The sequence below is a fragment of the Crocodylus siamensis genome, chromosome 3, assembly GCF_052110815.1.
Source record: "Crocodylus siamensis isolate JL-2025a chromosome 3, ASM5211081v1, whole genome shotgun sequence".
In the NCBI taxonomy this organism is placed as follows: Eukaryota; Metazoa; Chordata; order Crocodylia; family Crocodylidae; genus Crocodylus; species Crocodylus siamensis.
The window spans coordinates 12,815,204-12,838,222 of record NC_143397.1 but is presented as its reverse complement, the minus strand read 5'-3'; the positions used below and the strand labels follow the sequence as shown (position 1 = coordinate 12,838,222).

General features: G+C 46.9%; 1 protein-coding gene across 4 annotated transcripts in view; it reads left to right on the top strand.

The window, feature by feature from the left end:
• ZBTB7C (zinc finger and BTB domain containing 7C) overlaps positions 1–23,019 on the top strand; it is a 263,506-nt gene that overhangs the window by 171,660 nt on the left and 68,827 nt on the right. The window contains exon 1 of one of the 4 annotated variants that reach the window (XM_090037760.1): positions 10,957–11,125. The exons of 2 other annotated variants lie outside the window; for them this stretch is intronic. The gene's annotated coding sequence lies outside the window, so the exon portion shown is untranslated. Of the gene's footprint in view, positions 1–10,956; positions 11,428–23,019 lie in introns of those variants that run through there. One more of the 4 variants, XM_090037759.1, reaches the window with a different exon arrangement.

Sequence of the window (23,019 nt, the reverse complement as noted above, 5' to 3'; positions counted from 1 at the left end):
CTGTATGGAACAAAATGACACAGTCCATGTATAATGTCTGTGAAGCTCCATGCTTATGTTTGGTACTGTAGAAATAATAAAAGAATAAAATCTTAATGATAATAGGGTGCATAACCTAACAGAGCAGACTGCAAGGCCTTGTGTATGGTCTTGTCTGAAAGACTTTTGCAATCATTTGCCTGGTAAAAGACAACCCATGTTAGGAAGCTGAATGTCCCAGTCAAGCCAGCTGAGGTTGGCAGGGGAAACAGGAGTCACCAGAATGAATCTTGGGTATCTAATCACCTTTAATCCAGGGATTAAAGAAAAAACCTGTTTACCCCTGCACATCTATAGCCCCCACTCCTCAAGGCTGCTTCATCGTAGTATAAAATCTCCATAAAGTGAATGGAAATCAGTGCTGTTTTTTCAGGTCTGAAGAGAAGGGAGTCTCAGTAACTATATTTGAAATTCCCCTTAAAATACTCAATTAGCCAAACTCAGCACAGTGAGCTACATACAGCTGTGCTATTTAAGAAGTGATGTGTTTGGGTCAGGGAGAGGGGGCAGGAGAGGGAGGGGTTGAATCCCTAAACAAATGAAATTACCTTGCCTTGTCTTCTCTGTATGACCCCAACTAGCATCCATTTAACACTATCAGAGCAGCCATTTCATTTCTGTTAGGCTTTGCATAGCCCTGTGCATTAGCTGAGCAACTGAGGCTCAGGATTTTTGGTGCCAGTGCTGTAGGCATCCAACGCAGTCCAAGTCGTGCTGGTTATATTTTGATCCCCACTGGTAGGAATCCAAGAAAGCCCAGATTCTTGTCCCTTTGAGCCCTCAATGTGCATTTTCACAAGGAAGAAAGGGCTAAGTTTTAGGGACAAAGTAAGTCTATAGAAGATTGAATTCTTCTTTCCTTCTAGGGAGCCCTGGGCCAGAGACCCACCCCAAAGCCTAACTTTATAAAAGAATAAAGGACAGATAATCATCAAGTAAAAGGATGTGGTCATGATATTTTCAGGAAACCAGAAAGTAACTGCCAAGGCTTTGAACTGTTCCCAAGAGCCTTTAGAACAGGAGAGAATTTTCTCCAGGAGGCAAGTTGGACTTTCAATGGCATTTTGACATTGCAGCTTGCTCAGTGGTTCCCACCCATCCCAGGAAGGCTAAGCTGGAGAAGGACTGGAGATAGAGCGTGAATGATATCAGACAAAAGCCTGCCGACTGTTTAGACTGTCCCTTTAAATTATGAGCTCTCCAAATCTCACCAAATCTGAACAAAGATAACATGAAGTGTTTGAAACATGGTGCGGCCTGGGAAGCCTACAGGAAACAATATTCCATGGCTCCTTCTGCACCCAAGGGGAAAGATCAAATAAATGATCTGTTATAAATAATTTACACTTTACACATATTGTGCTGGCATGACACATCCAAACGTTATTCCCACATTTCCGTCCATTGTCAAACCATGGTGGAAGGAACGTTAAGAGTTACAGGGACTTTGTTAGAAACTCTTTATAATGCATTAGAGCAAAATGCTCCAGACCTGGAGTCTAAAGAAGCTCGGTTTACTGCATGTATCCAAGAGGACTTATCACAGTCTACAAGTACGTACATGGGAAAAGCTCTTTCTCAAAGTAGGCAGATTTTTAATCCCACAGAAAGAGGTGCTGTGAGATCCACATGGTTGGAAGCCAAAGGGAGGTGGATTCAGACTAGCTATAAGGAGGAAATGTTGAACAATGACTACAGTTTAACATTAAAAAAAGCTCGCCTCACCTAGGAGCATGGTGGACTTTCCAGCATTTCAAGTCTTTAAATCAAGACTAGGTGAAATGACATGCTATAGATGCAACCCATATTATGAGCTTGATGCAGAAATTATGAGTGAGGTTCTTTGGCCAGGGTTATTCAGGAGAACAGACTAGATAATCATAATCATTGCTTATGACTTTACAATCTGAGCCATATACTGAACTAGCCAAAAATAGACCTTAAACATTTAAAATACTAAATAATAGGGAGGGGGATACGAAGCAGTATAGACAAGGGAGGAAAGATAATTCCAGGTGAAATTTGGAGATACAGAGGAGTCGTGGAGCAGGGGAAGACTGAAAATGTTCAGAAGGATGCCTTCACACTGGTAGAAGAAAACAACAGAGCAACTGTAGCTATTTGGTATATTTGACTGTTGTATACTGTTCAGCTATCCCTATTGCATAATGCTGTTCTTGTTTGAAAAAAGAGCAAATAAAAGTCTGGATCTTTCTATGGGAAAAAATGAGCTAATAAGTCTGTTTCAACCAAAAGGACAGACGGGTTCAAAGTTTTCTTTTTTCAGTCCATATCATGGTGTAGGAGTTTGCTGGGCAGGGCAGCAAGAAGATAATGTATCTGCAGAAATGGTCTTATTGGTATAGCAGAGACCTTTCTAGCTAAGATCCTTGTGAGCTTTTCCATACGAAAGGCCATTTTTTGGTGTGCGGATGGGGCAACGTTTCATGTGGAAAGTCAGTCCAATTCTCAACCTGGGAGCACTTTTTAAACACGATATTGGGAAGGCAATCAGGTCAACTACATTTGTTGTGATTTCATAGACTTTCATAGATTTCATAGACATTAGGGCTGGAAGGGACCTCGGGAGATCATCGAGTCCAGCCCCCTGCCCAAAGGGCAGGAAGTCAGCTGGGGTCATAGGATCCCAGCAAGATAAGCATCCAATTTACTCTTGAAGGTGTTCAATGCAGGTGCTTGAACCACCTCCGCTGGCAGACTGTTCCAGACCTTGGGGGCTCGGACAGGAAAGAAATTCTTCCTTATGTCCAGCCTGAAACGGTCTTGCAGGAGTTTGTGACCGTTCGACCTCGTCATCCCTTGGGGCGCTCTGGTGAACAGACGTTCCCCCAGATCCTGGTGGTCACCCCTGATAAACTTATAGGTGGCCATCAGATCACCCCTGAGCCTGCGCTTTTCCAGCCTAAAGAGTCCCATGGCTCTCAGCCTGTCATCGTAAGATCGTGAGGGAGAAATAAAATGATATATTTGTCTCTAAGTATTAATAGGAAATTCTGCAACGATTCAGGGCTCTATCCAAAGCCCATGGAAATCAATAGAAGAGTTTCCATTTACAACGGTGAGATTTGGATTGGGTTCTTATTGTTTGGTCCTCAATAGCTGCTTGTGTTGCAGAGGCACAGTCTAGTGCCCTGGGTATCAGAGTAGGATCCAGGACTTTCTAGGTGCTGAGGTGGGCCCTCTCTGTAGACTTGGGCTAGCTAATTAAAAGCAGGTGCCCTTTGGGGTGGGAGGGATGGAGCCAAGGGTCCTTGACTTCATGGATAGGTCAGGGATAAGTTGCTGTCCTGTGCCCCCAGGGAACTTGTGCTCTGTGCACCATGCTGCCTTCAGAGTCTACACTGGGTGTTTCACTGAGCAATGGGGAGGGTTCAGGACACTTATGGGAGCTGTCATGGGGTTGGAGGATTGTATAGTCCACTGGGAGGCAGATAATTTTGTGGCTAAATTGTCAACCTGGGATTTGGGAGACTGAGGCCTAGAGCCTGGATCCACCCCAGATTTCCTGCATGATCTTGGGCAAGTCGTTTAGCCTCTGTGCTCATCAGCCCCCAACCTGAAGAGTAATACTCCTTTCTTCTACCCCTTGTCAGTCCACCTCATTTAGGGCTTGGACTCCTTGGGCAGGAACCCTGTCTCCTGCAATAGGTGTGGTCAGTTCCCAATGCAATAAGAGCTTGATAATGGCTGATGCCCCAAAGGTCTTGTCCAAACCATGGTGATGGTGAGTCCCAGGAACCAAGGGCTCACGTCAGCCCTACCACCTGCACCTGCAGAAGGCCCCCAAACCCAGATGTATGATGGTGAGGCTGCTCTGAAACTCTCCTTAAGTCCCTGATTTCCAGTTCACTTACACCAGCCACTGGGCATGAGCCCAGAACAGCCTCACTGGTGTAGCTGAATATGTCAAGAAACACGTGTGGGTAAATAGTGGACGAGCATGCTTGAGATACCCGGTGTGGTGCCAGAGGACTGGAAAAGGGCCAATGTGGTTCCCATTTTCAAAAAAGGGAGGAAGGAGGACCCAAAAAACTATAGGCCAGTCAGTCTTACCTCGGTCCTTGATAAGCTCTTTGAGAGAGTTATCCTGGCGCATGTCCATGAGGGGCCTGCGGGGGAGATTATGCTTAGGGGCAACCAACACAGGTTCATTAGAGGCAGGTCCTGTCAGACCAACCCGGTGGCCTTCTACGACCAGGTCACCAAATCATTAGATGCAGGGGTAGCAGTGGACATAGTCTTCCTGGACTTTTGGAAGCCCTTCGACACGGTCTCTCACCCTGTTCTCATTAAGAAACTGGGGGACTGTGGTGTCGACACCCACACAGTCAATTGGGTCACCAACTGGCCGGAGGGCCGCACCCAGAGAGTGGTGGTGGACGGGTCATCTTCTACCTGGAGGGATGTGGGCAGTGGGGTCCCCCAGGGCTTGGTCCTCAGGCCCGCACTGTTCAACATCTTCATCAGCGACTTGGACGAGGGGGTAAAAAGCACCCTTTTCAAATTTGCTGATGACACTAAGACATGGGGGGATGTGGGCACGCTAGAAGGGAGGAACAGGCTGCAATCAGACCTAGACAGGTTACAGGGGTGGGTGGATGAGAACAGGATGGGATTCAACACTGAGAAGTGCAAAGTGATGCATCTGGGGAGGAAGAACCAGCACCATACCTACAGGTTGCTGAACTCCCTTCTTGTCAGTGCAGAGGCAGAAAAGGATCTTGGAGTCATCAGCGATGCCAAGATGAACATGGGCCGGCAGTGTGGGGATGCAGTCAGGAAGGCCAACCGCACCTTGTCATGCATCCACAGAGCAGGTCCAGGGAGGTGATCCTCCCCCTCTGTGCGGCACTGGTCAGGCCGCAGCTGGAGTCCTGCGTCCAGTTCTGGGCACCGCACTTCTGGAGGGATGTGGACAGCATGGAGAGGGTCCAAAGGAGGCCACTCGCATGATCGGGGGGCAGCAGGGCAGGCCCTATGGGGACAGGCTGCGGGACCTGAACCTGTTCAGCCTCCACAAGAGAAGGCTGAGGGGGGATCTAGTGGCCCGTTACAAACTAGTCAGGGGGGACCAGCAGGCATTGGGGAAGTCCCTGTTCCCCCAAGCACCGCCAGGAGTGACCAGGAATACCAGTCACAAGCTGGCAGAGGGTAGATTCAGACTAGACATCAGGAGGTGCTACTTCACTGTCAGGACGGCTAGGGTCTGGAACCAACTTCCAAGCAAAGTGGCGCTGGCACCTACCCTGGGGGTCTTTAAGAGGAGGCTGGATGAACACCTTTCTGGGTCGTTTGACCCCAGTGCTCTTTCCTGCCATGGCAGGGGGTCGGACTTGATGATCTGCTCAGGTCCCTTCCAACCGGACCAACTATGAAACTATGTATCGGGACTTGTCCCTATTGTTGGGTAGTCCAACCCTAACCCCTGCTACACCGTAAATGATAAACAACAGTAGTTACGTGTGCTCTCATTTATGGTTAGAGACTTGATGGCAGGGCAGTCAGAGCACTGGAGGCATGAGTTCAGGCCCTGCTCTGGAGTCATGTCAAAAGCTACCCCCACATTGACTTGACTGTAAGTGGAACTTGGTCATATAAGTTGCGGTACCAAAAGTGGTGAGATATAGTGTTGACCACATCTCTTCCTCGTGTGTGATAGGCTATAAAGCTGCTGTGCCTTATCTACACTAGCCTGGTGGCAGGGTAGGCTCAAGTGGACCTTTGACCTTGACCTCATGTAAGATTAATTCATTCTTGGGAGGACCCACATGGTCCTGTCACTGAAGCATGCTCTCTGCTTTGAAGACCTCTGAAAATAAAAGGATATTTAAGCAGTAGAAATCAGTAAGGCGAACTGTCTACTTCTTTAAAGAGTATATAATCTAGCTGGGTCATAAAGTGTTTATGTCAGCAGTCATTCATGCCTTTCTTTGATTTATAACGTAGGCCTCTAGGAGCAGGCACCGATACCACTTGTGTGTCAAACACAGCCCACGCACTGTTTAGGGGCCAAATGCTCCCTGCACTCAAGCCACAATTCACTGCAATGAAATGAGCACAGCTTTCAGTGCCATAACCTCAACTCTGCTGGGGAGTTGATGTGCTGGGATGCAAGAATAAATGCACCCCAACACAGGAGGAAGGGAAGTGCAATTATGCTTCTTTTAGAGTTTGGGAACTGAGGGGCTAGGTGGCTTCCCCAAGGGTCACACAAGAAGCCAGGGGCAGAGGTGGAAATTGAACCTAAGTCTGCCAGTGCCTCAGCGAGTGCCCAACGTATTAGCAATCTTCCTGTACAACTGGGCAGGGGATCCTTCAGAGGGAGGTTGTATCCTGCTTCAGCTACTTGCATTTGGATCAGAACTAGGAGCAAATGGAAAGTCACCTAAACATTTGCCCCGTCGCTGTAAGGTTCAGCTCATGGGCTGAGCGCAGGTTCTGCTCTGCTCTTACTCTCCAAAGCCTTTCACTCAGGTCTCTTTAAAACCCGTTTAATGTGTAAATGGTGATTCTCGTCCCCAGTGCAGTAGGTCGTCCTGCTCAACGGAGGTGTGGGCTGTGGGCTTGTTTCCCTGTCTGGAGTTCAAACTGGGTATTAAGTGGCAGATGCTCGGCTAATATGCAGTTCGGCTGAAGACACTGGGACCTCATTTATGTACACCAGCTGCAGATCTGGCAGTAAATAAACAATTTGAGATCCCTCAGGGTAACTCTGGATTGCAACCATTATCATTTCAAATAATGTGCACCAGAAAATCATTTGGACTCCAGTAACATTATTTTAAATAAAGACTTAATTGACATTGATTTTAGTTGGCTTTTTTAAAAACCTGATTTTTTTGGCTGTGAATATTTTGGCAGCAAGTAGCTGATGCTTTGAATCTGTTTCTGTATGTAAACATGATCTGGATGCTACAGATAGTCGTTCTCTGTGACTTGGAATAGATAACTTCTAATTTTAGCTCTAGCTGGACAGATCTCTGGATACTGTGAAACCTATCATTATTACAAAGGAAATTCATCCATAAGATTTGCCTTATCCCCAGTGTCGACAAGGAAGGGTTCAATATTAATAATATTGATTTATAGAAGAAAAATAGCATTTTTCAATGGACCCGCCAGTGTGGGGACATTTTAAATAGTGAGCTAGCACAAATTTAGAAAGTGGGGTAAAACCCATGCTTTCAAGATGAGAAATGGCAAAACAAAATTAAAAAGAGTTTTCCTGAAATGTTTTGTTCCAAAAATTTAAAGAAACAAAACATGCATCAATACAATTTTCCCCCAAGACAAAGTTCAATCTGATGAAACTCTATTTTATAATTTTGAAGGGGAAAAAAATTCCTTGAAAAGAGGTCACTTGGCTACTGTCTGTAGCTGAAGTTCTTGTAGGTACGAATAAACTTCAAATCCAGGATTTATAGGACTAGTACGTCCCATACCTGTGCCAGGGATTAGACTGGTGACCACCAAGGTCTTTTCCAACTCTAGGACTCTGTGACTTTTGAGGACTGTACTGATGTAACTGAGAAGCAGACATAACAGTTTTGTATTAATTCATTATTTTTAGTAGACTATAGGCAAACTGAGTAGGTGCAGTGTCTTATTGCAACCAGTAACCTACAAGAGGTCAAATTAACAATGCACTTCTCTCTTTTCCTGCTGCTACTCTTGTCTCCTGCCATGTTAGAAGTATGCTGTCTTTATCCTTGGCAGATGAGAAGCCGTGTTTGTCCTCAGTAGCTCTTGCCAAACACTCAAGAAATCAATGTTATGAAGAATGTAGTAATTGCTTTTGCAGGGTCTGGAATGGACCCATTTTCCACTAAAGGTTGCCTGATTTTTTCATCACAATGATTTTTGATATGTCTTTGTCGTTCACTGAAAACTGCATTTTTGGTAAGAACAGGTGGGTTTAGGTATACAGAAAATTAGAACTTGGGTTGGCTAAAAACATTGGTCAAATTCCCATTAAAAATCAGAATGGAACATTTCAGGCAGTGCAGGAAATGGTGGCAACTAGAGTATTTATTTTACTAACAGATTTGTTTGTGAGAGTCATTTTTTTCACAAAAAAGGGTGCTTTTTTTTTGCAAGAAACATTGACCAGCTCTAGTTCAGGCCTTCCTCTGTGGTGCCTCTTACTCTGAGTCTTCCTCAGGCCTCCCTCTTGCTCAGTTTTGTCCAGTAAATGCCACATCCCTTTGGCTGCTGCTATGAGAAAGTTGAGGGCTGTTCGCCTCTTGTTAAGACCGTAACAAGTACCAGCACGGGTCAGAGCAGTGGTCCATCTAGACAGCTGTGTTGTCTCAGACAGTGGCAGGAGTGGATGCTTTAGAGGACGAGCACTGAACCAGATCCATCTCGAGTGATCTCTCCCCTATTCATCACCCTTCCCACTATCCACCATTGTTGGTTCAGAGATGCCAGAGGAAATCTCTCTGACTCTTCTGTCCAACAGCTGTTAATAGAGCTCTTCTCCGTGAATTCGCCTAGTCCTTTTCGGAGCCTGCCGTCACCGCCTCCTGTGGCAATGAGTTCCACAGGTTAACAATGAAAAGTGTTAAAAAAAAAAAAGTACTTGCTCCTATTAGTTTTAAACTTTCCTCCTACTCATTTCTATTCCAGTATTCTGGGACTTGGTGACTAACAGTTCACTGTTAACTGGGTCCACACCCTTCATGATTGTATAAACCTCTATCAATCACATCCTGCCTTAGGGATCCCCCCTGCTACCTCCTCCTCCTTTCCAAACTGAGGAGTCCTAGCCTTTTTGTCTCCCCTAGTCTGGCAACTGCTTCATACCCCGATCCTTGTGGCCGCCCTTCTCTGTCCCTGTTCAAATTCTGCTACGTCCTTTTTGATGTTGCTTTGTTCTGCCCCAAGAAGACCTGAGAACACTGCTCACCAAGGCATGCTGCTCCTAAAGCCTCATCTGCTTCTCTGGAGCAGGGCCGACAGGAGCGTTGATTGTGTGCACTGGATCCTGCATTCCTTGCACACTGCTCACTTCTGTTTGAAATCAGTAGGGGCATGGGGCGTGCAAGGGAGTGGGCTCTATCGCAGTAACGGGAAAAGCAGTGGGTGGCCATTTGTGTTGCTCCCCGTTGCAGGAGCAGCCTGGCATTTACTGGAGAAAGCCCAAGTTTTGCTTTTGCCTTATCTGGGGCCAGGCGTATTGTTTGCACCGACTTGGCTTGCTGATTTACCCAGACACTCCTTAGAAACCCAGTAGTCAAGAGAAGCTGCAGATAGCGAGTTGGGTGTGGGAATGGAAGCAGCCTTGGGTTTTTGGCCAACTGAAGAGGGCCTGAAGGGAGTGTTTCAAAACAGATCTGACCTCCTCATATCTTCATATGGGAGCCCTGTGCTGCCGTCAGGGTATTTTTGCACTCCTGTGCTAGAAACCTCTCCCTGAATAACATATTTAATGAGGCTAAGGCTGTGATTTGGCTTTTAAAAAAATATAATTTTATAGCATAGACCAGCAATCAGAAGCCTGGAGTATATACCGGTGCCAAACCAGTTTCTTTTGCTGTACTGTATCTTTATTTTTTTTAATCTCTCTTTCTGTCTTTGTCATCATAATTCCTCAGAGCAGAAAGCAAATAATGTTAGATTATCAGTGTTTGCAGTCTTCCTCTTGATATATTGAGACTTAACTTCGAATTGCATGTAGCGGAAGAATGATAGGAACCGGAGCTAAAGGGTGAAGCTGTGTAAATACCCGTGTCTTTGAAAAGGTTGCTGTCCTGCACAGCATTGTTTAGGTGAGCACCTTTGTATTGGGCGAGTGTTTCCCCTGTGGTCGGGGTGGCAGCGTGTCTGGCAGTTCGGTCCCCAGGTCTGCCACGGATCCGTTCCACGACCACATGCAAGTCGCTGCATCTCCCCCGTGCCCTTATTTGCCTCTTCACCTCTGTTTGTCTTGTGCATTTGGACTGTAAGCCAGCCAGTACAGAGCCCGTCTCTGCTGTCTTCACAGTGCCAAAGACAACGTAGTCACCACTCCAACGTCTCTGCATGCTATTGCAATACAAGTAAAAGTGGACCTGGTTCGCCTTTCGCGCTGGTGGAGCTGAACAGTAACCCTGGCGCGCGGGGAGGCAGGGCAGAAATAAGTTTTCCTCCCCTGAGTAAGACCCTGGTGGACTGGGCATAAGACCTCTGCACAAAAATGACTCTAATACAGAGGTGGCTTTAAAAGCCTGGACAAAAGCCTGGATCTCTGGTGGGCTGTCAGCCGTGTCATTCCTTGTCCATAATGCCCTGTACATGTGCAAGCTAATTTCTCTCTCTCTCTCTCTCTACTTTACTATATACAAATTGTGTTAAAGGCTCTGAGGAACTTCAGGCTGTGCATTTGGAAGGGATTATTGTACCCATTTAAGCTTAAAGGCTCTTTGCCTTGTGCCTTCCCCACCACCTAAGGTGTGATATAATTGCCCAGACCAGGACTGCCGGTTGGGTCTTATTTTCTAAAATAAAGCTGCATTTACAGGCTTTTTACCTTCATTTTCTTTTCTTCTCCATGGATTAATGCACAGTAGCTGTGTTTTAAGGCACACATGCACACTAAAACATCATCTGTGTCTTTAAAGGTGTAAATCAGCATAACTCCATTGACTCCAAAAAAAACCTATGCCAGTTGAGAAGCTCTGGCTTTAAGGGAATGGTCAGAAGTCTAAATACTTGATTTGCTTTTTTTTTCCCTCTTAAACAAAAAAGTCTTTCCAAGGAAAGTCATTTGCTTGGGTGAAAAGGAATCATGAAAGCTGCTGGGAAAATCGGTGCATGTCCCACGTGCTGTTTAGCCCTTAATAGTACAGGTGGACAGCAAGGGCTCGGAGCCAAATACTTTTGGTTCAGAGGGAGTGGTGGGAGTGAGCTCGCAGAACCGCTCCTAGAAAGGCTTAACTTTCCTCACACAAATCAATGACAATCTTCCCTCTGCTGCAGACGCCCAAGGAGCAGCCTTTGCCAGCTGCCCATTAAAACAAAGCAGCAAGTTTTATGATAGGCAACGCAGCGAGGGAGAGAAAGGGGCCAGACCGCTGGAGAAAAGGTGGGTCGGATGCTGCACTTTTCCACGTTGCGCCTGCGGTCCTTTCCTTGCCGTGCTTCTTGCAAGGTATTTAACCAAGGGGGACCAGCCTGAATTTTGAGCTCAGAGGCTATTTCCAATGGCTCTCCAGTGCGCTCGGAGCTGCGCGGCTCTCCTGTTATCATCTCTCATAACGTGCGCACATTTTTAATTGCTGTTCCAACTGGAACCTTTGATGCTGTCTTTCTGATTCATTTGCTGGATGACTCGAATCCTTCCCGAGCATGGAGATCTTGGCTGCCTGTCATCATCTGGACAATACGGTATCTCGATTTGTGTGGGGTTTTTGCAGGTTTGGTTCAAATTTTATTTATTTTTTTTACCTGGGAGATGATGAGGCTTAAAGGCACCTCCTCATTTCCTGTGTTGCTGAGGCAGCCTGATTCTGAGCAAAGGCAAAACTTGTAAAAATGATGAACATCCTTATATTTTTTAATATTTTAGTTTCAATATCTGTATGTCTGAAACTTTCAAGCCTTGATGTCGCAGCTGCCCTAATGCTCACCGAATCATTTGGATCTTGTGCTGCTCTAGAGCATAATCCTTCTTGCTGCACTGGCTGGGGTGTTTCAAGTGCAGTTCAGATGGATTTGCTTTCTGCTGTCTATGCAGAAAGCAGTAATTGTGTGCGGGAAACAAGAAGGAGTTTATCTTGAAGCCTTGGGTCATCCTCATTTGGAGTTCAGGTTTGAATCCCTGGGAGCGGCTCTGCGGATGTTTTGTCTTCTTTTTCAGCTAACGGGATGCCGAGACGCTTCCAGTGTAGTGTTACACCTTTAGGTGCAGTTAATTTTCCACCTGGAAATCTGAGTGCTATTTTGGTAGTAGAAAAGCCCTCCTAAATTCTGGTAACAGGATAGCTGCACAAGATAGGAGGGGGTAATTCCCATAGCTGTGTTGCTGATACTGCACTAACTGTCCCCACGATTCCTTGCTTAGGGAGTTCGAGTCGTTCTTATTTACAGCAGGACTTGGCTGTTTTAAGGTTTTGCAGCAGGAAAGGAATAACTAGTGCTCAACCGTCTTTGAGTCACTGCTTTCTTCTGAGCTGTGTTTGTACAGCCACAAATCAGCCCACACGTTTCTAAGTTATATGGTTGTGAGGAGAAGTAGAATTTGCCCTGTCCTTGTGTAAGCTATGGCGACAGGGGAATGCAAGCAGTTGCAGTACATCCTTTTTTCTCTTTATTGGATTATGGGGCTGTTAATGAGCTAAAGCCTGGACAGGGCCTATGGAAAGTCATGACAAATCCATGACAGGGCCTTGTCCTAGCAGAGCAAGCTGTATGGTGATTCTGCAAAGTGAATGAATGCCTACTAGGGGATAGTTGGAGAACATCAAAGTCACAGTCACCCATGTCCCAGTCCAGTTTGAATGTGGGGCCCTGGACATGAACGTTGTTGGTGTAGCCTGGCTGATGAAATTCAGTGCTGGAAAAACCCAGTTTCCTGAGTCCTAATCCCAGACTTGTCATCCCATGGGGGAAATGTCCTCCGTTGAGTTCCCTGAGATTTCTCTGACACATTTACCAGCTAAGGGCTCTGCCTCAAGCCAGTCATTTAACTTCTCTGTGTATCTGTTACCCCCAGTGGGAAAGGCAGATTATAAACCCTGACGTGTTGCACAAGGGTGTCACGAGAGCTGGTTCTGGTTTGTATTGTGTAGTGCTCCTAGAAATCTGGGGCCTTTGTGACATGCAGCCCCCTCTGCACTGAGGAGTGGCTCTCAGATTGAATTTGGAAAGATGCAGAGCGGTCTCATGAGATTGTACTATTCCTCCCCAATCCACTCAGTGCAAGTTCCCTTGCTGCAAGACACTGGGCCCATTAGAGCCCAGTCTGTGCCAGTCAGTGTTTCAACACGAGGTGGTGTTTGCATATGAGATCAGGCTGTCCAGATGGAGCAGATCCCCCAGTAGTCCACACATGTTCACCAACACAGACCAGTTTCACCTGAAATAACGCAAAGCATAGTGCTCAAGGCCCGACCTTGCAAACACTGCCTCGTGCCAGTGGTTCTTTGCCATGCATGTGGGTTCATGCGTGTCCATGGAGCTACTCACGTAAGAGATGGTTCTTGCCGTTTCCCAGATCGGTCCTTAATCTCCCACTTCACATCCTAGTTTCCTTCCTCCCTTTGTACCAGCGCAAAATATGTGAAAAAAAAGTTGCCGTTCTCACTGGGCAGCAGCTACAGCCACTTGGCACTTCCTTTGCACAGGTGTAGATGACTAATCCAGCACTACAAGTTTAAAAATCTTACTAACATTAACCCTGTGAGGGTGGGATTTTCCAAGGAGCTTCTGTGGGTTTTAGGCACCTCTGTCCCTTAATGCTCCTCCAAATCCCCCCACCCCTCCCACCCTTAAAGGTTTCATGCTTGTTTTTTAAATGAATAAATGGCAGATTTCAGAAATGTAAATGTCTTTTTTTTTTAGGTAGAGGGAGGTGTTAAAATATGTTCAAAACAAAGAAGAGTCTTTTCCCCTGGTTTTTGTAGTCACTCCAGTAATTCCAATAATATGTCACCGAGCGCAGGTTTCTTTAAACTGGATTGTAGGAACAGTCATTAAAATGCCAAAGGATCATAAATGAGATTGCATCTGAATGCAGCAGCACAGGTGATGATTTTAGCAAGCACTCTCCAGGCTGCTGTACTGATGGCAACTGGTATTTTAACTCATCTCAGTTCTAGCAAAGGGATCTTTGATTTGAAAAAAGAACGCCAGCAGTAACGTCTGAGGGCCGTTTGGCCTGATCATCTTCCCCTAGAACAACACAGTGGTGTCAGTGTTCCTCTGCATTGGCAGGAGGCAAAGGGTCGATCTCAGCTTTAATTTGAAGGATCTGGTTGTACTTAGGTGACTCAGAGCTTCAGGTGGGGGCCCTCTGTCCTTGCCGACAGTGCTACACACAGTCTTCGTTTTTTGTGAGCGAGTTAACTCCTAGTAAGTATGAGGACAGTTTTACCTAGCACATTTGAAGTCAGGTTGCACTTACTTTTAAACCCAACGACGGACAGAGCATTTTCTTTCCTTGTCTTTTTAGGCTAAGGAGCAATCCAGGGATAAGGTGAAGCAGTGCGTGGCGGGGTCCAGTCTGTGTTTACAGTAATTACACAGGTGTATAATTGTACAGAAGTGTTTGCAGTGTTTTCCGTGAGCTACGCAACAGTACAGGTTTGGTCAGTGAGATAGAGCTGCGCGGCTTATTTTCTTTTGGCTGTGAGCTTTAGAGCTGAATAGAGGGAGGGGATCTGGGGCTGGGATATTTCTGCCAAGAGCAATTTGGAGACTCCTATTAGTCAGAACTCTTTTATTTCTTACTGGAACAGGGTGCCTGAGAGTATCTTTCACATGTCTGCTCTCTTTTAATTTCACTCAAATGAACAACCGCCCCTTCTCCCCCCAGGAAGAAAAGGGCTTTGCTTCTTGTCTCTAAAGATGCAAGCAGCTCCGAACAAATTGGTACAGGTCAGGCGTAGGCTGTTTTCCAGGGCAAATCCCTTTGTGTCTCTGGCACTCAAGAGGAGAGTGGCCTCGTGGCCTCAGCTCCATGCTGTGATCCCGGGGCTGGGAGGGTGTAAGCCCCTCCAAGTTTCCGTTCTTCCTGTTGTTTGTGGGTCGTTCCTGTTTTTAGGGCCCCGGAGCACTGCCAGAGCTGTGAGCACAGTCAGACCCCAAGACTTGTACACCATTTCTGTCTCTGGGCTTAGTATAATGGGCAGCTTCTGAAGAGGAAGAGGGAATATTTGCCCTCATGGCTGCTCTTGCACGTGTGTGTGCATGCATGCGTGTACTTGTGTGTGCCTGTGCGGAGGTGGAAGGTCAGGCTACTTTTTGGATGACTCAGAAGAGTCAGTGGACCTACTTGATGCTCCACCTCACTCCCCAAATATATAGGTTTGGGGAGAGGCCCAGTCATAACCCCGGGGGAGGAGACCATTGTGCACAGAGATATTGGAGCTTACTGGGTGGAGGGATGGAGGTTGGCCGGCTTCCCGGCTATGTAAGCAGCACACGCCCATGTTCACTGTATATCCCCACTGAGCCTGCCACCGAGGTATCTGGGCACCTGTGACCAAGGTATATCAAGTTGCACAGCGGAGCCCCTGCCTGACTTGAATGGGCCAATGGAAACTTCTGGCTTTGCTTGATGCTCTCAAGCTCTGTCGCTGGCTTTGCCACTCACTCCCCTTCTGGCAAAGAAGTCATCCCCCCACCCTGCCCTCAAACCCAGGCTGTGGTTCAGCTGGTTGGTGCACAGTGCCTCCTGCTTATTAGGCTAATCCTGCACTCCCCTGATGCTCCCGCTGCAGTTTATTGAATCCCCATGTTTCCTTTTGTCCTACACGGCTGTCCAACTTCTGAGAGGTTGGGGGCCACAGGTCCTAGCGTGAGCTGTGGGTCCCCAGGGTGGCTGCCACCGCATGGTCTCCCACCCTCTACACTGCCCCAGCACGTGTGTGGGCAGCCCTCCTCTACTGCACAGGTGGACAGCCCCCACTCTCAGCTCAACATGGCCTGCCTCGTGCTGCAGACTGTCCCAGCACTGCCCCCGGGGCCGCACAGAAAAAAGCACCTGGTGCAGCTGGAGTGATAAGGGGAGCAGCATCTGGGTGGGAGCCCCGGGGCCACAGATTAACCCACTCATGGACCACGTGTGGCCCATGGGCCACCAGCTGGATGGGCCTGCCTTAGGTCATAAGCTTTTGAAGCAGGAATCATCCTTTTGTTATGTGTTTGTACGATGCCTAGTGCATGGGAAACCTTCTTCCTAGCTGCCACCTGAGTAAAAATCAAAACCCAAAAAGCTAAAGTCTCACCCTAGCCGAAGAGTCTGTCAAGCGAAGGATGTTAAAGCAGGCCAGCTTCTGTATCTGGGGGCACATCCTGCATGATGTAGCTAGAAGGCAGCCTGCTTTAACTGCCTAGGCTGAATGACCTTGTGCCCATTTACAACTGAGTTGACTATGGGCAGCTTCCAAAGCTGGTCTTGAACTCGTGCCACTGCATAGGTCACGCAATACCTTAACCCTTCTGACACCCTCTGCATCATAAATAATGAATAATTAAAACCTTCATGAGGATGCTGGGAGGAAAAGTGCTTTAGAGAGAGAAAGCACCAGAAATGCCAGGTATTATTACCAATAAGTGAACTTGTGGCAGGAGCCCAGCAATGTACTGTACATTAAATGCCAACATCCGTACTGATGCAAGCTTATGGCGAACAATGGCCTCTCCTCGTTCATATGGCTTGGTTGATTGAGCATGTCATCTGACTGGTTACTGGTGAGGGCCAGGAAATGCAGCCGAGTGACACTACTAGCACCTCCAAGGACGCAGGAGGTGCTGTGCCTGATAATCCATGGGATGATGCTGTTCATTTATACAACAGGGAATCTTGTCTTCTCAGTCTTCACCTTTCTGTCCAGACAGTCTCGGAAGAGAGCGGTGATTGAAGGCCTTGCAGACTGAAGGCCCTCCTTAGTAACCTTGGACAAGTCGCTTAACCTGCAAGCTCTCTGTGCACAGACCTCATTGAAGACAAACTGTTCCCCATAACCCATTTGCTGCAGCTGGTGCTCTGTGAGGGATGGCTCTGTGGTTAAGGTATTAGCCTAAGACTTGAGAGCAGTGTGTGAGTTCCTGCTCTGTTCTTTAAGGTGACTTGGTTGAACCTCTTTCTACCTCAGTTCTCCATCTGTAAAATGGGGATAACGGCTCTTCTCTTGTTCAGAGAATGTGTGGAGCATCTGTACCTGGAAGAGACCTTGTAACAGGCCGGTTCTGAGGGCAGAAGCAGCACCTGATGCAGACAGCGTTTGAGGCTTATTGCCAGACTGGTGCTGATTTCTGGGAACGTGCGTGTTGTGCATAGGTAGGCTTTGCCTGAGCTTTTTCTTTTTTCCAGCTGTTTGCATTGGTAGTGAATAGTGTTGATCAAAAATACAGGACCCTTTCTTAGAAGAAATATTTGGAAAAATGGATCCCTTTTTTCATCAAATCCTGTTTAAAGACGACATTTTCCCAATAGCTTTAATTTGCAAACAACGTGTCTCATCTGTTGGCTCCTCCATATTCATGCCATGTGATCGGTTAAGTTGGTCACACGCTTTTGTTTCTGCTTCCTGACTGTGTTGTCATTCCCAAACTTTCTGTACACCCTGCTAGCACTCAATGGATTTATAGCGCAGCTGTGTTTTGAGCACAGGAATAATCATTGTTTATTAAAGCCTCTGAGTAGGGGTGGAAATAGGTACATTTCTGCCTTCCAATGAGAGTGAGACCAGGTGATGAAACTCTAAGCAGCCTGAGATAAATTTGGCACTTCTCATTTTCTAATGAATGCCCCACAATTGTGCGAGAGCTGTTTTCATAGCCTGTTCTGAAAGATTAAAACATATAAGACCCTTGAAAGTCCATTTGAGCAAGGATTAGTGCCTGAAAGGCTTAGGTAGGTGTAGGAACTGAAATGCTAGAAGGGGATGCCTTGCAAGGAAATAGGTTGGCTTTGCTTTCCTTTATAATAATCAGTTATTCTTTGCACTGAGCAGGGCTGGGGCCTTGTTCTCTGATGATGAGGTATGTATTGCTTACTGCTTTTATTTTTATTTTCGTGTGAAGCCACCAAAATGGGCCTGCCTGTTGTAGCATGTGGGACACCTGCTATCAGACTAGGCTCACAGAGCATGGAGGAAAAAGGAGATTCGGAGGCTGTAAACGGCCATAGTAGGGAAAAGGGAAATTTCTTTCAGGAGTGGGAGTCATCCAAAGAAGTCAGTGTATTAAGTAATATAATACTTAACGTATTCTAGGCCAGCAGTGGGAATCCATTAGGAAGCCAGAGTGCTCTACAGCTGTTAGCATCTCATTGCTGGCAATAGCCTGTTACAATCCCGTTCCCTGTGGACAAGTGGCCTCATGATGAAACCACCATGATGTGTGGCATGAACTGGCCGTCACATTAGGAAGACTGAGGATGGGTTGACATAAAGGCTGACCTATCCACTCACCCTTCAAGGTGGTCCATCCCTGCAAGATGGGGTCCTAGAAAGACCTGAGAGTATGCCGGCTGCAGGAATCGGCTCTAAGCACACACATTCGTGTCAGAAACCTCTTGTGCTGGTAGGGCAGTTTCCCCTCTCTCCTTCCATGGAGCTTATGGAGTCTCTTGCTAGTGGGAGTTTTTAAATGTAGGTTAGGCACAAATTTATCTGGGATGGGTTGGACAGAGCTGATCTTGCCTCAAACAGAGGGTTGGAGCAGGTGACTTCTTGAAGCCCCTTCCCGTCCCATTTTCCTGTGATTCTGACATCCTCAGTCCTGGTTGAGTCATCGCAGTATCATCTAGGGAGGAGTCCTTCCCATCTCTGCCACTGGCTCACTTCATATGTGTGAAGGCCAGAAAGGGACCATTATGACAAGCTCATCCAGCATTTTGCACAGCACAGAAATCCAGCCCATGAATCCTGCATGACCTCCATCACTTCTGGCTGAGCTCAGCACCTCTTTTAGAAAGACATCCAGCCTCAACAGAAATGCTTGCAGTGACAGAGAATCCAGCAGGCCCTTTGCTAATGAGTTCCCATGGCTAATTACTCTCACAGAAGTCTGACCTCATTCTAGACTGAAATTGCCTAACCTTAACTTCCAGCCAACAGATCTTGCTAACCCTCCATTTACTCCTTTTAAGAGCCCCCTATTAGATTAATCTCTCTGTGCCTCAATTTACCTTTCTGCCAAGTAAGTTGATTAGGTCTCTTGCAAGGAAGGGCTGTCTGAAAGGGGACATTGAGATCTTTGTGATGAGGGTGGCTAAAGCAAATGGCTAAAAAGGCCGTCACACTGAAAAAAAGCCATAAATTTCCTGTAGGTATTTGCTTTACATTCACGGTGGCAGAGAAGCAGGATCCTTGCAATATCCTAGCCTTTCAGCTGTTCACAGGCACTTTCAAAACAGTTTTGTTGCAATTAATTATAGTGCAATTAAAGCCGAGTGATGATGCTAACTAAGGGCTAAATCTTGTGAAATAAAATAGTGTTTGGGTTGATTTTGTAATTGCTCCAGGTTCCCCAGATACAAATTATATTGTCAGGATGTGTAATTCATTGGGGAAACATCCACACAAATAGCTTGGGGCAAGAATGCTGCTTGCCAGCTGTGCAGGAAGCAGTGGCGTATCTGGCTCCTCCTCTACCCCTCATGTGAGCTCCCCTCCTTCTGCGCAAGTCAGCGCGGGGTGGGTGGGCCCAGGCGTAGCAGGGGCCAGGTTGGGGTCCACCCACTCTGGACCTCATTGCAGCATCACAGCCGAGTCAGCCCAGAGCGGGAAGTCATCTGCTTCTGTGTTGAAAGGGTTGCTCCAGATGTTCCCACCTCCCAAGGCAAGAAGACCGGGTCCAATCTGTGGCTCTCGCTTGTGGGTTTCTGACCTGCTCCTAGAGCGATGCAGCTCTACCCTACCCTTATACCAGGCAGATTTTACAGCTGCAATTTAGCCCTTCGAAAACAGCATTCACAGTGTTCCCATGTGATCCCTCAGCTGAGGTGCTGCTGCTGCATCTCAGGTGGATTACTGTACTTAATTCTTATCAAGCTATCCAGCCGACCAGTGATCAGTAGAGCTGCAGCACACTGATTCATCTGTTAAAGGTGACCTGCAAAGGGAATAAAAAGGAGTACTGACTTTCTGAGCGTCCTTAAAGACTGAGTGGTTTATGCTAAAGGTTCTCTCCTTCCATTTTTTATCTCCAGTCTACCAGGAGCAGCACGTCTTGTCTTCCCTGTTGGTGCAACAGGTCTCTTTGGAGGAGGTGATAAATAGAGTGGGGGATTTTTCAGCTGTAATTGAAAGGCTGTCTCTCTTTAGGCAGGGGATCTTTCCTCTCAGTCATTGGAAGCATTTAAAGCAAACCAACCACAAAAGGCTTCCAGTGTTGCCAACAGTAAGTATTTCACAGGAATGAGCCCTAAAAATCCTGATCTCGAGTCATGAGATTCAACAGATTCTGCCTTTTTATTTAAATGAGTGTGTTAGAGCACTTGGGGGTTCACATTTTCAAACTCTTTTCCCTACCCACAAAGGCTGGAAATGGCCTTTTCTAATGAAAGCTGAGATTATGGACTTGTAAGGCGGTTCCAGCAACTGGAGCTAAGGGAGAAGCATCAAATACTGTGAGAACCTGAATTAAATTAAGAACTCCAGTAATGCTGATTAGAAACCGGTCTAAATAAAAATCATGTCTGGTATCAGGAGCTCAAGTTCCCCTGCTTGGTACCAGCAAGATCATAACTCCAGTGGTGCTCCAGTCATCTGTAGTCTCGTAGGGGGAAAAAATCATTCTCAGCTTTTGATTACACAAAGAGACCTAAGTCTTTTCCCTTTGGAAGACAAAATCTTGTACCAGCTACAAGGAAGATGATCTAAACTCAGTTGATAAAAGTCTCCAAACCTAAGGAGATAGACCAGTGGTGCTCAGCCCATGGGTCCCAATCTAGCTTGTGGAGTTCGCCAAGGGTCTGGAAATCTGGCAGCAGGGGAGTGCTGCCAGCATTAATTGATGCTGCTTTATTGCCAAGTTTACGGACCTGGAGGAAGACCTGAGGGCCAGATAATGTGGGCCTGCCCTGGCACTTGGCGTCACTCCACATCGGGTGCAGCCGGCTCCTGGGGTCAGGCCAGCGTGGCTAAATTCAGCTTACGTGGTGAGGATGGCACGTGGGATCCCCCTGTGGACCAACCACATGCCACTCATCCAGCCTGTGGGGCTGGAAGTTCAGGCACTGCTAGCGTAGACAGATGCAGCAATTGTACCACTATCAAATGATAGGGGTACAAGTGGAACTGTTACACTGGAGTGACACAGATGCAGCAAAACCAGTTACAGCCATTGAGCTAATTTATACCACTCCAAGAGTGTGCAAATGAGTTACTTCATAACAGAAAGGGGACGCTCCCCCTCTATTTTAAATTGATTCTACTTTTCCTTTGCTCATAGCTGCAGTCACCAATACCAGCATCAGCCATGTCAACCATGACAAAAAGCAACTGCCATCATGTAGCTGGAAGACGTTAGGGGTTTGGGGCCAGTCCAAGGGGGCCACAATCGGGAAGCTGCTATTGGGGTTAAAGCTTTGTTGTAGAGTCGGCAGGGCAAAGAGCCCAAGGACTGAAGGCAGCGTGGATACCGCACTATCCCTTGAGCTCTAGAGGTGGTTGCAGTGATGCTTTTAGTGTCTGTGCCTGTGTTTTGCCCATTTGGTGTGCAAATGGAGACCCTGAGCCTCCGGGCCGACAACCTGGCACCTGTTATGAATGCTAAATCTACTGCAGGGATGCAAAGAGAGAGCGCCCTCGCACTGATTAATTTGAGCCCAGGATGCTCTTATCCTGGGTTCCAAGTAATTGTCTCTCTTGTCCACAATTTTCTCTCCTTCCATTTCACTGCATATTTATTAGGTTTCAGGAGGCTATCTGCAGCCACATTAAACCAATTTACTCCTTGAAATGTTTGACCTTTGATCTGCGAGCCGTATCCTTTCTGAGACAGAGAAAGAGCCTCTAATAATGTGCCACATGAAAGGCTGGAGTCTGTCACTTTCAAAATCTGGTCTGGTTTGCGAAAGTATTGGATGAATCAATTATTGCCTAATAATCATTGCCGTTATTGCTGGGCTGTGCTGGTAGGGCATTTTCCCCTCTCTTCTTGGCCACTTAAAGCATCTTATAATCTTACATCACATGAAATCAGTTATCAGAGCAATAATGCCAGGATGCCTGTGCCTACATAACTGATGAACTTTGAGCAGTCTCGTCAACTGTTTAGAAAGCTCTAGTCCTAAAACAAATGTACCCTCAATCAGGAAGAAGAATAGTGAGGTGCATTTCTCCTTTAGGGCTAAAGATTTGGACTGTTCATGCTATATTTGAAGCCCCGCCCCCAACGTTTTGTTGCAATTATAGTGCAATTAAAGCGGAGTGATGATGCTAAATAAGGGCTAAATCAGCATCGAGGTCCTAGGTCTTGAAAGTGAGGTGCCCTTCCCTTTGCACCCGGCAGCATGTTGTCCCTTCTGAGGCTGCCTGACTCTACTTGGAAGTGCAGCAGAGGTGTGAGGCCGTGGCAAACACTGAGAGCATCATCATCGTCATCATCATCATCTGCGGCTCTTCAAGGGTTTGCCTGATTCTTGCTTTGGGCATAGGAGGCCTTGATTCCAATCCCAGATAGATCTTTTGCTTGGGGTTTGGCCTTGGTGCCCCTCGGGGTCCCTTCCAACCTTATGATTTTACAAAGAGGAGGTAAGTGCTACTATTCCCATTTTACAGACAGGGAAACTGAGGCAGAGACCCATGTGACTTGTCCACAGTCTTGCATCAAGCAAAGAATAGCATTGTGGACTCCAGGGTGCCAGTCCAATGCTCTGTTCACCGAACTGCACTGATTGCCCATGACTTGCCCTAGTCCTGGTGCTCTCTGACTGATGGACTGTGTTTAACCCCTTTATAGGGAGCATTTTTACACAGGGTGCCACACAAACACCTAGTGATGGAGAGTCTGGATTTCAGCCAGGAGTGAGCTGTCTCACCACAGCCCCGGCTCTCTGAATAGGTTTTACTCATGTGAGTAACTGTGGCAGGACCCCTTTTCGGTCTTCTCGTGAGTGGCTGACAGTGATGCTCTCATGTCCGGGGTGCTCATTTTCTCCATTTTTTACAGTCAACTCCGTCCTGTCCTGTTTGTGAAACAGCTGGTGCACAGTGCAGTATGCCATTGCTGTATGTGCACAGATCCATGGTATTGTCTGGTGTTTAGCTGGGGGTTACAGATCCCCTGCTCTGACAAACCTAC